The sequence below is a fragment of the Phyllobates terribilis genome, unplaced genomic scaffold, assembly GCF_046119375.1.
Source record: "Phyllobates terribilis strain yellow unplaced genomic scaffold, ASM4611937v1 Scaffold_30__1_contigs__length_15301838, whole genome shotgun sequence".
In the NCBI taxonomy this organism is placed as follows: domain Eukaryota; kingdom Metazoa; phylum Chordata; class Amphibia; order Anura; family Dendrobatidae; genus Phyllobates; species Phyllobates terribilis.
In genome coordinates this window covers 10,682,501-10,697,142 of record NW_027362790.1, presented here as the reverse complement: position 1 = coordinate 10,697,142, position 14,642 = coordinate 10,682,501, and the positions used below count along the sequence as shown (strand labels likewise).

At 42.2% G+C, this 14,642-nt stretch overlaps 6 non-coding genes across 6 annotated transcripts; all 6 read left to right on the top strand.

Moving 5' to 3' along the window:
* The first annotated feature begins 531 nt into the window (after positions 1-531).
* Positions 532-725, top strand: LOC141179902 (U2 spliceosomal RNA). The gene has a single exon (XR_012255840.1). It is a non-coding gene; the product is annotated as a U2 spliceosomal RNA (small nuclear RNA).
* A 1,115-nt stretch (positions 726-1,840) lies between these two features.
* Positions 1,841-2,031, top strand: LOC141179042 (U2 spliceosomal RNA). The gene has a single exon (XR_012255093.1). It is a non-coding gene; the product is annotated as a U2 spliceosomal RNA (small nuclear RNA).
* Positions 2,032-3,146: 1,115 nt separating this feature from the next.
* LOC141179040 (U2 spliceosomal RNA) lies at positions 3,147-3,337 on the top strand. Its single transcript, XR_012255091.1, has one exon. It is a non-coding gene; the product is annotated as a U2 spliceosomal RNA (small nuclear RNA).
* A 2,159-nt stretch (positions 3,338-5,496) lies between these two features.
* LOC141179774 (U2 spliceosomal RNA) lies at positions 5,497-5,692 on the top strand. The gene has a single exon (XR_012255747.1). It is a non-coding gene; the product is annotated as a U2 spliceosomal RNA (small nuclear RNA).
* A 1,115-nt stretch (positions 5,693-6,807) lies between these two features.
* LOC141179039 (U2 spliceosomal RNA) lies at positions 6,808-6,998 on the top strand. The gene has a single exon (XR_012255090.1). It is a non-coding gene; the product is annotated as a U2 spliceosomal RNA (small nuclear RNA).
* A 1,115-nt stretch (positions 6,999-8,113) lies between these two features.
* LOC141179037 (U2 spliceosomal RNA) lies at positions 8,114-8,304 on the top strand. The gene has a single exon (XR_012255089.1). It is a non-coding gene; the product is annotated as a U2 spliceosomal RNA (small nuclear RNA).
* Positions 8,305-14,642: the final 6,338 nt, after the last annotated feature.

Sequence of the window (14,642 nt, the reverse complement as noted above, 5' to 3'; positions counted from 1 at the left end):
ACAAGGGCTTTTTTGAATGACCGGGGGATAAAGGTTCAAGAACTATGTCCTAGGGAAGGTTGCAATAAGGTGGAAACAATACAGCATATTTTTTGGGACTGTTTTTTTGCTAAAAAAGTTTTTACCTTGTTGTCACGTATGTTTGTTGCTTTAGTTGGTTTTCATTGTTTCGATTTTGAAAGGATTTTAATAGGTCAAGATTTTAAGTACTCGCAAAGGAAGCGGGCAAGCTGGATTATTTTTGTCATATATAAAGAGGTTTTATGGGACGTTCGGAATTTGGTGATTTTTAAAAAGATTGTTTTTTCCCCCATGGAATGCAGAAAGATTTTTCTTGCTAGACTGTTTTATGCCTATTTATTGGATAAAAAGAAGTATGGTGAGACAGCAGCAGAAGCACTCTGGAACTTTTCACATTGGACTTCTTACAGTAAGTAACAGTTAATTGCAGGGTTGTGTTTTTTGGGATTTTGTTTTTGTTTTTCCGAATGATGATTTGAGAACCCGTTATGTGAATATGCGCTATGATGCATAAATTAATGTGGGTCTTAATCTGAGGGAAAAAAAAAAAATCTGTTCTTATCAGTTTAATATCTGATACGTCCCCTATCTGGGGACCATATATTAAATGGATTTTTAGAACAGGGAGATGGAAAAAGAGCTTGCTCTGTCCACTCCACGCATTGACCTGGTATTGCAGTATCTCCAGGACCGGTGCACCCCTTCTTTAATGCAGTTTCTAAAATCAGAAAGAATTGAATTCAATGTTTTTTGTTCATTTTGCTTGTTTGTCGGATTTTGGGATGGACTCTTTGGCTTTGCTTTTCTTCTCCTCATTGGATTTTTCATGTTCAAAGTTGCAGAAGCCAGATTACAAGCTCATTTTGGTTCAACTTCAGCAACTGTGCATTGCATTGCCATGTAATGTGATGCAATGCTATCTTTCTAGCTCTCCCTTTTTACTTCCTTTTGGATAAACAGACATATTAGGCAAGCATTTTGGAGCTTTCACCTAAATAACTACAGGTGGTGAGATAAGCTGCACAATATAATTGACCTTTCAGTATATTGTTGCACACACACCATCTATTTAGCAAATGCCCTTGTTATCAACAGCAGCCTTTTAAACTCACCTGAGCTAACAGGTATGTGCGCTGGTTACTCTGCTGCGCTTAAAATTTCTTTTTTGGTTTGCTACAATGCCTTTTCTGAAACGTTGTCTCCTTCTGCTGGAACACTGACTTCTTTCATTTAATGCCTGCAGACTATAAAAGAGAACCCAACCCAAAAAGTTTGGTTGATTAGTCTGTGGCATTCTGTTAAACTGTTGCTTATGGCGGTCTCTGTGAGCTTCTCAGCGACATTCAGCCAGCCAGGTATCCTGCCTGCAGTAGATGGAATGTGGCAATGGAACGCTGGCTGCGCGTGTCATAATAGGCTCTGAGCCTTTATATACCTGTGCACAGCAGCAGCCACCTTCAGTCTGCTGCTGGACAGCCAGCAGCAGCAGCAGCAGGAGAGGTATGTAATCAGGAGCCCTCCTGCTAAGGGTAGACAGCTGCTCGTTCCACCACACCCCCCGCCTTAATTGGTTCTCCTCCCTTCCAACGGTGTTGAGGCGGGTGGGAACAGCAGGGGGTGAAGGTGCTGTGTTTAAAGAGGTGGAGTTATGCAGATCTAAAACGCGTGGATTGCAGCAGCAGCAACCCGAAAAGTGCAGGCATGTAAGGGATCTAGAGGTTGACAACATGTCTTCTTAACGGGAGTCCAGGAGCTCATCTCCACAAATGGACTTTTCAGGATCCTTGGGTGGCTCCGTAGTTTGAAACCAATTCTGGTTATCGCTTCTCGGCCTTTTGGCTAAGATCAAGTGTAGTATCTGTTCTTATCAGTTTAATATCTGATACGTCCCCTATCTGGGGACCATATATTAAATGGATTTTTAGAACAGGGAGATGGAAAAAGAGCTTGCTCTGTCCACTCCACGCATTGACCTGGTATTGCAGTATCTCCAGGACCGGTGCACCCCTTCTTTAATGCAGTTTCTAAAATCAGAAAGAATTGAATTCAATGTTTTTTGTTCATTTTGCTTGTTTGTCGGATTTTGGGATGGACTCTTTGGCTTTGCTTTTCTTCTCCTCATTGGATTTTTCATGTTCAAAGTTGCAGAAGCCAGATTACAAGCTCATTTTGGTTCAACTTCAGCAACTGTGCATTGCATTGCCATGTAATGTGATGCAATGCTATCTTTCTAGCTCTCCCTTTTTACTTCCTTTTGGATAAACAGACATATTAGGCAAGCATTTTGGAGCTTTCACCTAAATAACTACAGGTGGTGAGATAAGCTGCACAATATAATTGACCTTTCAGTATATTGTTGCACACACACCATCTATTTAGCAAATGCCCTTGTTATCAACAGCAGCCTTTTAAACTCACCTGAGCTAACAGGTATGTGCGCTGGTTACTCTGCTGCGCTTAAAATTTCTTTTTTGGTTTGCTACAATGCCTTTTCTGAAACGTTGTCTCCTTCTGCTGGAACACTGACTTCTTTCATTTAATGCCTGCAGACTATAAAAGAGAACCCAACCCAAAAAGTTTGGTTGATTAGTCTGTGGCATTCTGTTAAACTGTTGCTTATGGCGGTCTCTGTGAGCTTCTCAGCGACATTCAGCCAGCCAGGTATCCTGCCTGCAGTAGATGGAATGTGGCAATGGAACGCTGGCTGCGCGTGTCATAATAGGCTCTGAGCCTTTATATACCTGTGCACAGCAGCAGCCACCTTCAGTCTGCTGCTGGACAGCCAGCAGCAGCAGCAGCAGGAGAGGTATGTAATCAGGAGCCCTCCTGCTAAGGGTAGACAGCTGCTCGTTCCACCCCACCCCCCGCCTTAATTGGTTCTCCTCCCTTCCAACGGTGTTGAGGCGGGTGGGAACAGCAGGGGGTGAAGGTGCTGTGTTTAAAGAGGTGGAGTTATGCAGATCTAAAACGCGTGGATTGCAGCAGCAGCAAGCCGAAAAGTGCAGGCATGTAAGGGATCTAGAGGTTGACAACATGTCTTCTTAACGGGAGTCCAGGAGCTCATCTCCACAAATGGACTTTTCAGGATCCTTGGGTGGCTCCGTAGTTTGAAACCAATTCTGGTTATCGCTTCTCGGCCTTTTGGCTAAGATCAAGTGTAGTATCTGTTCTTATCAGTTTAATATCTGATACGTCCCCTATCTGGGGACCATATATTAAATGGATTTTTAGAACAGGGAGATGGAAAAAGAGCTTGCTCTGTCCACTCCACGCATTGACCTGGTATTGCAGTATCTCCAGGACCGGTGCACCCCTTCTTTAATGCAGTTTCTAAAATCAGAAAGAATTGAATTCAATGTTTTTTGTTCATTTTGCTTGTTTGTCGGATTTTGGGATGGACTCTTTGGCTTTGCTTTTCTTCTCCTCATTGGATTTTTCATGTTCAAAGTTGCAGAAGCCAGATTACAAGCTCATTTTGGTTCAACTTCAGCAACTGTGCATTGCATTGCCATGTAATGTGATGCAATGCTATCTTTCTAGCTCTCCCTTTTTACTTCCTTTTGGATAAACAGACATATTAGGCAAGCATTTTGGAGCTTTCACCTAAATAACTACAGGTGGTGAGATAAGCTGCACAATATAATTGACCTTTCAGTATATTGTTGCACACACACCATCTATTTAGCAAATGCCCTTGTTATCAACAGCAGCCTTTTAAACTCACCTGAGCTAACAGGTATGTGCGCTGGTTACTCTGCTGCGCTTAAAATTTCTTTTTTGGTTTGCTACAATGCCTTTTCTGAAACGTTGTCTCCTTCTGCTGGAACACTGACTTCTTTCATTTAATGCCTGCAGACTATAAAAGAGAACCCAACCCAAAAAGTTTGGTTGATTAGTCTGTGGCATTCTGTTAAACTGTTGCTTATGGCGGTCTCTGTGAGCTTCTCAGCGACATTCAGCCAGCCAGGTATCCTGCCTGCAGTAGATGGAATGTGGCAATGGAACGCTGGCTGCGCGTGTCATAATAGGCTCTGAGCCTTTATATACCTGTGCACAGCAGCAGCCACCTTCAGTCTGCTGCTGGACAGCCAGCAGCAGCAGCAGCAGGAGAGGTATGTAATCAGGAGCCCTCCTGCTAAGGGTAGACAGCTGCTCGTTCCACCCCACCCCCCGCCTTAATTGGTTCTCCTCCCTTCCAACGGTGTTGAGGCGGGTGGGAACAGCAGGGGGTGAAGGTGCTGTGTTTAAAGAGGTGGAGTTATGCAGATCTAAAACGCGTGGATTGCAGCAGCAGCAAGCCGAAAAGTGCAGGCATGTAAGGGATCTAGAGGTTGACAACATGTCTTCTTAACGGGAGTCCAGGAGCTCATCTCCACAAATGGACTTTTCAGGATCCTTGGGTGGCTCCGTAGTTTGAAACCAATTCTGGTTATCGCTTCTCGGCCTTTTGGCTAAGATCAAGTGTAGTGGCTCCGCGGGCAGGTCCATGTCTCGCTTCTTCCTGCTTCCTCTTTGGAGGCGACTCGGCTGGGACAAGTGGGACAGCTCCTTCCCCTACAACTGGACGACGCCATGGTTCTACGGAGACGTCGTTCGATTTGTGGGGGAACATCAACTGGAGGGACTCAAGCCCGACTTGTGGAAGCCCAAAACTATCCACAAGCTCATCAGAGCCAAGGATGACGTGGAGAACATCACAGGACTTCACCAGGACACGCTGGAGACTGTGTGGACAAATGTGTCGTCTGACAGGCTGACCAACGGGCACAAGGACTTGTCGTGGATGGCGATTCAGGGCGGACTGCCCGTCCGGTCATTCATGCATGCCCGGAACCTGTGCAAGACCCGGTACTGCCCAAGGTGCCCCTTCGTGGAGGAAACATCTTTGCACACTTTTTGGGACTGCGGATTTGCACAGCGCCTGTTGACTGCCCTTGAGGACGACCTGAGGAACTCTGTCCCCAGGGCGAGCCTATCGCACCATTCTGTGCTTTACGGACTCTTCCCTGGGGTTCATACCGTCGGAGCCATCCAGGAGGCTTGGCGCCTTATGAACTGCTTCAAGGATGCCGTTTGGGTCGCCAGGAACCGGCTCATCTTGAGGAGGGAGAGGATGTCCATCCAGGACTGCCGCAGGCTGATCCACAGCCTGCTCAGAGACTATTCCATCGTGGACGGTCCGGAGGACGAGGATGAGGACTAAACCCCTCCTCCCCCTCTCCCCTTATGTGTCTTGTCTTTCAATAAAGCTTCGGGCCTGTGATTTTCCCCTCCCCATCCCCTTTTTCCCAATCCCCATCCCTTATCACGGTTCGTTGTACTGTATTGATTGACATGCTTTTTCTTTCAGATTGAGTGTTTTGTGTAGCATAGGGGTGTGATGTGTCTAGTTAGTGCGTCGTATCCTCATGCTATGTAAATATGATGTAGAATTCTGTGTGTACTGGGCTGCGGCACTGTACACTGTCTGTTAACTTATTTTTTGTGCTAATAAAAGATATATTCAACCAAAAAAAAATCTGTTCTTATCAGTTTAATATCTGATACGTCCCCTATCTGGGGACCATATATTAAATGGATTTTTAGAACAGGGAGATGGAAAAAGAGCTTGCTCTGTCCACTCCACGCATTGACCTGGTATTGCAGTATCTCCAGGACCGGTGCACCCCTTCTTTAATGCAGTTTCTAAAATCAGAAAGAATTGAATTCAATGTTTTTTGTTCATTTTGCTTGTTTGTCGGATTTTGGGATGGACTCTTTGGCTTTGCTTTTCTTCTCCTCATTGGATTTTTCATGTTCAAAGTTGCAGAAGCCAGATTACAAGCTCATTTTGGTTCAACTTCAGCAACTGTGCATTGCATTGCCATGTATTGTGATGCAATGCTATCTTTCTAGCTCTCCCTTTTTACTTCCTTTTGGATAAACAGACATATTAGGCAAGCATTTTGGAGCTTTCACCTAAATAACTACAGGTGGTGAGATAAGCTGCACAATATAATTGACCTTTCAGTATATTGTTGCACACACACCATCTATTTAGCAAATGCCCTTGTTATCAACAGCAGCCTTTTAAACTCACCTGAGCTAACAGGTATGTGCGCTGGTTACTCAGCTGCGCTTAAAATTTCTTTTTTGGTTTGCTACAATGCCTTTTCTGAAACGTTGTCTCCTTCTGCTGGAACACTGACTTCTTTCATTTAATGCCTGCAGACTATAAAAGAGAACCCAACCCAAAAAGTTTGGTTGATTAGTCTGTGGCATTCTGTTAAACTGTTGCTTATGGCGGTCTCTGTGAGCTTCTCAGCGACATTCAGCCAGCCAGGTATCCTGCCTGCAGTAGATGGAATGTGGCAATGGAACGCTGGCTGCGCGTGTCATAATAGGCTCTGAGCTTTTATATACCTGTGCACAGCAGCAGCCACCTTCAGTCTGCTGCTGGACAGCCAGCAGCAGCAGCAGCAGGAGAGGTATGTAATCAGGAGCCCTCCTGCTAAGGGTAGACAGCTGCTCGTTCCACCCCACCCCCCGCCTTAATTGGTTCTCCTCCCTTCCAACGGTGTTGAGGCGGGTGGGAACAGCAGGGGGTGAAGGTGCTGTGTTTAAAGAGGTGGAGTTATGCAGATCTAAAACGCGTGGATTGCAGCAGCAGCAAGCCGAAAAGTGCAGGCATGTAAGGGATCTAGAGGTTGACAACATGTCTTCTTAACGGGAGTCCAGAAGCTCATCTCCACAAATGGACTTTTCAGGATCCTTGGGTGGCTCCGTAGTTTGAAACCAATTCTGGTTATCGCTTCTCGGCCTTTTGGCTAAGATCAAGTGTAGTATCTGTTCTTATCAGTTTAATATCTGATACGTCCCCTATCTGGGGACCATATATTAAATGGATTTTTAGAACAGGGAGATGGAAAAAGAGCTTGCTCTGTCCACTCCACGCATTGACCTGGTATTGCAGTATCTCCAGGACCGGTGCACCCCTTCTTTAATGCAGTTTCTAAAATCAGAAAGAATTGAATTCAATGTTTTTTGTTCATTTTGCTTGTTTGTCGGATTTTGGGATGGACTCTTTGGCTTTGCTTTTCTTCTCCTCATTGGATTTTTCATGTTCAAAGTTGCAGAAGCCAGATTACAAGCTCATTTTGGTTCAACTTCAGCAACTGTGCATTGCATTGCCATGTAATGTGATGCAATGCTATCTTTCTAGCTCTCCCTTTTTACTTCCTTTTGGATAAACAGACATATTAGGCAAGCATTTTGGAGCTTTCACCTAAATATCTACAGGTGGTGAGATAAGCTGCACAATATAATTGACCTTTCAGTATATTGTTGCACACACACCATCTATTTAGCAAATGCCCTTGTTATCAACAGCAGCCTTTTAAACTCACCTGAGCTAACAGGTATGTGCGCTGGTTACTCTGCTGAGCTTAAAATTTCTTTTTTGGTTTGCTACAATGCCTTTTCTGAAACGTTGTCTCCTTCTGCTGGAACACTGACTTCTTTCATTTAATGCCTGCAGACTATAAAAGAGAACCCAACCCAAAAAGTTTGGTTGATTAGTCTGTGGCATTCTGTTAAACTGTTGCTTATGGCGGTCTCTGTGAGCTTCTCAGCGACATTCAGCCAGCCAGGTATCCTGCCTGCAGTAGATGGAATGTGGCAATGGAACGCTGGCTGCGCGTGTCATAATAGGCTCTGAGCCTTTATATACCTGTGCACAGCAGCAGCCACCTTCAGTCTGCTGCTGGACAGCCAGCAGCAGCAGCAGCAGGAGAGGTATGTAATCAGGAGCCCTCCTGCTAAGGGTAGACAGCTGCTCGTTCCACCCCACCCCCCGCCTTAATTGGTTCTCCTCCCTTCCAACGGTGTTGAGGCGGGTGGGAACAGCAGGGGGTGAAGGTGCTGTGTTTAAAGAGGTGGAATTATGCAGATCTAAAACGCGTGGATTGCAGCAGCAGCAAGCCGAAAAGTGCAGGCATGTAAGGGATCTAGAGGTTGACAACATGTCTTCTTAACGGGAGTCCAGGAGCTCATCTCCACAAATGGACTTTTCAGGATCCTTGGGTGGCTCCGTAGTTTGAAACCAATTCTGGTTATCGCTTCTCGGCCTTTTGGCTAAGATCAAGTGTAGTATCTGTTCTTATCAGTTTAATATCTGATACGTCCCCTATCTGGGGACCATATATTAAATGGATTTTTAGAACAGGGAGATGGAAAAAGAGCTTGCTCTGTCCACTCCACGCATTGACCTGGTATTGCAGTATCTCCAGGACCGGTGCACCCCTTCTTTAATGCAGTTTCTAAAATCAGAAAGAATTGAATTCAATGTTTTTTGTTCATTTTGCTTGTTTGTCGGATTTTGGGATGGACTCTTTGGCTTTGCTTTTCTTCTCCTCATTGGATTTTTCATGTTCAAAGTTGCAGAAGCCAGATTACAAGCTCATTTTGGTTCAACTTCAGCAACTGTGCATTGCATTGCCATGTAATGTGATGCAATGCTATCTTTCTAGCTCTCCCTTTTTACTTCCTTTTGGATAAACAGACATATTAGGCAAGCATTTTGGAGCTTTCACCTAAATAACTACAGGTGGTGAGATAAGCTGCACAATATAATTGACCTTTCAGTATATTGTTGCACACACACCATCTATTTAGCAAATGCCCTTGTTATCAACAGCAGCCTTTTAAACTCACCTGAGCTAACAGGTATGTGCGCTGGTTACTCTGCTGCGCTTAAAATTTCTTTTTTGGTTTGCTACAATGCCTTTTCTGAAACGTTGTCTCCTTCTGCTGGAACACTGACTTCTTTCATTTAATGCCTGCAGACTATAAAAGAGAACCCAACCCAAAAAGTTTGGTTGATTAGTCTGTGGCATTCTGTTAAACTGTTGCTTATGGCGGTCTCTGTGAGCTTCTCAGCGACATTCAGCCAGCCAGGTATCCTGCCTGCAGTAGATGGAATGTGGCAATGGAACGCTGGCTGCGCGTGTCATAATAGGCTCTGAGCCTTTATATACCTGTGCACAGCAGCAGCCACCTTCAGTCTGCTGCTGGACAGCCAGCAGCAGCAGCAGCAGGAGAGGTATGTAATCAGGAGCCCTCCTGCTAAGGGTAGACAGCTGCTCGTTCCACCCCACCCCCGCCTTAATTGGTTCTCCTCCCTTCCAACGGTGTTGAGGCGGGTGGGAACAGCAGGGGGTGAAGGTGCTGTGTTTAAAGAGGTGGAGTTATGCAGATCTAAAACGCGTGGATTGCAGCAGCAGCAAGCCGAAAAGTGCAGGCATGTAAGGGATCTAGAGGTTGACAACATGTCTTCTTAACGGGAGTCCAGGAGCTCATCTCCACAAATGGACTTTTCAGGATCCTTGGGTGGCTCCGTAGTTTGAAACCAATTCTGGTTATCGCTTCTCGGCCTTTTGGCTGCGATCTGTAGTGGGTTGCGTCATTTGGCCAAGGTGATCTAGGTGGATCTTTGCACTCGGCCTTCTGGATCTTGGTCCAGCTGCTGCTATTGGGTGTGGAGCAAAGTCTAGATTTGCCTTTTCTTCCTGGAGGACGGTTCTTTTTCGTGGTGTGGAGGTCGGTAGGACGAAGAGGATTGAAATCCGGGTGGAGCTGCGATCTGCTGTGTCGTTTTTTTTCCTGATCATCTGTGGAAAAAGAAGGAGGAAAAGAATATGGAATCGAAGAGGCCATTTGGAGGTAGGAGGGAAAATCGGGAGAACAATTCCAATGACTATTTTTCAGAGGATTATCCTTTGAAGGATACACTCCGTTTGTTGGTGGCTCCTGGTTATCGGCAGGAAAAGGATTCCGAGTTTATCTTCAGAGAGATTTGTAAATTTCTGAAGATTGAAAAGGAGGAACTTTTTTGTTTTCAATCCTTTTTTTCGAGAGGGATATATGATTTAACTTTAATGGGGAACTCTCAGTGTGAAAGAGCCTATACTCTCTATGAAGTTAATAGGGAGAACGAGCTTTTTGTTGGAGTGAGAGTGATTCCCTCCTTTCAGTTCTCCATGAAACTGCTAACAATACATTTGTTCAGTCCATTTGTTACTGATAGTGAAGTAATAAACTATCTAAGTGCATATTGTGAGAAAGTTATCCCAAGAAAACGTGGGGAAACTAGGTTCGGAGTGTGGAACGGAAAAAGGGTTTTTCTGGTAGCCTTCAAGAAGGACCCAGAAGAAGAAGGTGGGGTACTTAGACCACCACCAAATGTCTATGTTAATCGTAGCCGTGGATATCTGTTTTTTTCGGGTATGCCTAATTACTGTTATGGGTGCCGTAAATATGGACATTTGGATATTGTGTGCAAAAAGTGTTGTAGGTGTCCCGGTTCAGCTCATCAGGAGGATGCATGTCCAAATAAGAAGAAAGGAGGCGAGGAGGAGATGGATACTTCATCAGAACATCGGCAGAATGAAGCCGAGGATGGTGAGGAAGCAAGTGAAAAGAGAACTGATGAGCAGGAAATGGAGGAGGTGAGAAAAGTAAAGAAGAAGAAAACACCGGAAGAAGAGAAGAGAAAGAAAGAAGAGAGAGGGAGGAGGTCGGAGGAGGATGAGAAAAGAAAGATGGAAGAAAGGAAGAAGGAGAAGGAGTTAGAAGAAGATAAGAACAGAGAAGAGCAGAAGAAAGAAGGTCGGGAGAAGGAAGAGCAGAAGAAAGAAGAAAAGAAGAAAGAAGAAAAGAAGAATGAAGAACGGAGGATTGAAGAATTGAAGTCTGTGCTGGTGGGTGTGGGACAATTAATGCAGAAAGTCCCTCCACCAAGCAAAGAGAGTAATATAAAAGAACAAGGGGGTGAAGTAAAAAAGGGAGGCGCAGGGGGAAAGGTGGTGGTAGTGAAAAGTCAAAGCCTGCCTGTAATAGGGCCTTCCCCTAGGGAGATTTTATCTCAGAGTATACCCTGTGGTCAGGAAAGGATGGATTCATCAAAAATTTTGAAAAGAAGTGTAGATGATAAAGAGCGTGGTGTAGGGCCATGTGTAGTAAAAGTATTTGCTTGTGAAAAGGATTTTGACATTTCCAGTACATCAGAGTCGGAAGGGCTGAGTATCGATGAAAGTGCTTTGCAATCCGATGAGGGCGGGGGAGATAGCCCGGTGCCAGTCACTAAAAGATGATCAGGGCGGCTTCCCTGAATGTTCAGGGTTTCAATGACTTATATAAAAGAACTGTGATTTATGACTATTTTAATAATGAAAATTTTGATTTTGTATTTCTTCAAGAATGTAATTTGTCAAAGAAGTTAAATTATGATTTTTTACGGGGTATATGGAAGGGTAATTTATGTTTTTCAGGCGGGAATGAATTCAGAAGTGATGGGGTTGGTTTTATATGTTCCAGGGAATGGGAGATTACCAACTACGAAGAAATATACCCTGGTAGGATTCTAAGAGTGGATGTAGAAAGGAATGGGAAGAAATATAGATGTTTTAATATTTATGCCAATACAGAAAAAGTTTTAAGGTTACATTTGTTTGAAATTTTGCAGCTTTTTATCCCAGGTGTAGTTCCAGTAATTTTAGGGGGAGATTTTAATTGTCAACTAAATAATGTAAAAGATGGTTCGGTTTCTTGTCTCAAGGGTATTTTATCTTCTTTTAACCTAAAAGATGCTTGGTGGTTGGACGGGCAGAAGAAGGAGTATGAAATTACTTGGGAAGGAAGAGGTTGTTCCTCGAGAATAGATTATTTGTTTATCTCCAAGGATTTTACTTGTTCTCATTTTAAAACGCATAAAGCACCTTTTTCTGATCATAGAATAATTGAATGTACACTGATGGTAGAGGCGGATGAGGGAAAAAGGCCGTCTCATTGGAAACTGAATGTATCATTGTTACAGCATAAGGAGGTAAGGGAGGATTTTAAATTTTTCTTTGAGAAACTGAAATTAGAAAAGAAATGTTTTGACTCTACTTTTAAATGGTGGGACTACATGAAAAAGGAAGTTAAATTATTCTTTATGGAAGTAGGCAAGAGGAAAGCTGCGGATAAGCGACAGTCATACAATAACCTTAATGCAAATCTACAGTGTCTGTATCAGTTTAGGAATAATGGAGTTAATGTGGAGGAGGAAATTATGGTGACGAAGGAAAAAATTCAAAAATGTCTGAGAGAAAAAGGAAAAGAAATTATCTTTAATTCTCGTGTGAAGGTGTTGGAGGAAGACGAGAAATGTACTAAATTCTTTTTTAAAAAAATCTGTGAGAAAAAGGCCTTTATGGGGGTTTTAGAGGGGGAAAGGAGTTTGGAGGGGAAAAAGATGAAAGTGAAAGAATTTTATGATAACCTGTTTTCAGCAAAAAATACAGATAGGTCTTTGAAGGAGCATTTTTTAGGAGGGTTGGATAAGTGTTTTACTAAGGAAAATAAATTATTATTATCAGAGGGTATTTCAAAAGAAGAAGTTTTTAATACAGTTAATACATTGCAAAACGGTAAGACACCAGGGTCGGATGGGTTACCCATTGAGTTTTATAAAATATTATGGGATATTGTGGGGAATGAATTTTATGAAATGTTTTTAAAAGTTGAGTCTTTATGTCGTGTCCCGGAGTCATGGTTGGAGGGGGTAATTGTTTTATTATACAAAAGAGGTGATAGAGAATTGCTAAAAAACTGGAGACCGATTACTCTTTTAAATACAGATTATAAAGTTTATGCGAAGCTGTTGGCAAATAGATTAAAGAAAGTGGTGAGTTCGGTGATAGATATAGACCAAACGTGTGCAGTTCCAACGCGGAAGATCAGTGACTCGTTGATTTTAATTAGAGACATAATATGGGATGTTTCCGATAGAAGACAGAAGATGGCGTTAATTACTCTGGATTTTGAAAAGGCTTATGATAGAGTCGCCCATGATTTTTTATTCGATGTTTTAAGGAGAATGGGTTGCCCGGATGATTTTAGTAAACGTATTAAATCCTTGTATCAAGCATGTTTTAGTAAAGTATCTGTAAATGGGTTTTTATCTGGAAGTGTAAAGATTAATTGTGGGGTGAAACAGGGATGCCCCTTATCCCCTATTCTTTTTATCTGTGCGATTGAGCCTCTTTTAACTGCTTTTAGGAAAGACAAAGTGATTAATGGTTTTTTTATTCCTGGGAGTTGGGGAGAGCAGGTTAAAGTGGTGGCTTTTATGGATGATGTGACTGTTTTTGTAAAAGATTTAAGAAGTATGAATAGGGTTTTAAGAACGGTTGAATGGTTTGGGGCGGCATCAGGTTTTAAGATCAATTTGGAGAAATCTGGTGTTTTAACGATGGGCGGTTTTATCTTAGAATCCGATTGTAAATTATTGAGAGTCTTTGAAGCAAAGATTTTAGGCATCTATTTTTCGGAAGAGTGTGGAAATGTAAAAAATTGGGAATCACTGTTGGAGAGGGTTAGGAAAAAGGTGTCTTTTTGGAATCTGAGAGAGCTAACGTTGGAAGGGAAGATTTTAATTATCAAGCAGGTTTTACTCCCAATGATTTTATATGTTGCAACCATTTTTATTCCACCTGTCAATGCGATGAAAAAAATTATTAAAGTATGTTTTAATTTTTTATGGAGATCAAAAATGGAAAGGGTTAAGCGCGAAGAATTGTATAAGCCAAAAAAGAAAGGTGGTAAAGGTTATCCTGATATCAAAGCCTTTTTATATGCAAAGTATATGGCAAACTGCATAAATATTTTATTAGGGTCAGAATCGAAGCTTAAAGCCTTTTCTATTTATAATTTGGGTTTCTATATAAGAAAATATAAGTGGGTGGACATGAGATTGAATAGACCTTATAGATTTTTACCCCCAAGTAACTATGTTGTGCTGGAAAAGATTTTGAGAGATTATGATCTAAAAGGTTTTGATCTTAAGGTACTGAGGTGTCATAAAAAGATATTACAAGTCTTGGAAGGAAGGTTAAACACTAGTCCAGTGGAGCACTTTATGCCAAAGATAGTGGACAGGATTTGGCTGAATGTAAACTATGTGTTCTTATCAAATGAACATAAAGATTTGTTATGGTGTATAATAAAGGATTGCTTACCGACACGAGAATTTCAGCATAGACGTGGTCTTGTTCGTTTTGAAAAATGTCCAAGACAGAGATGTGGAGGTAGTGAGACTCCTATGCACGTATTCTGGAATTGCGAGTTTGCACAAAAAGTCTGGAGGAAAATGTGCAATCTGATTAAAGCTGTGAGTAATGTTAATTTTTTAGATTTTAACAGGGTGTTCTATGGGATGGGTGTAAAGGAAGAAGATTTTAAGGTGGTGTGGGTGATTATAACATGTGTAAAGATGGCAATTTGGAAGGTGAGAAACATTTTGATTTTTAAACATAATGAAGTGTCTGTTGAACAGTGTATTAAGTTGTGTCTAAGTTATTTATTTATGTATTTTTGGAAGGACAAAATGGTTTTGGGCATAAGAAAAGCAGATGTATTGTGGAAGCAAAATGAATGGAATATACTTACTGTGTAGCCTTTGTTGTCATTGAAAATCTTTTTCTGGAAAAATACAAATATTAATTACAGGAAAAAAAAAAAAAAAAAAGTTAAAAAGAAAGTTAAGAAAAAGGAAAGAAGGAAATATATATGTATATATATATATATATATATATAAAAAAAAA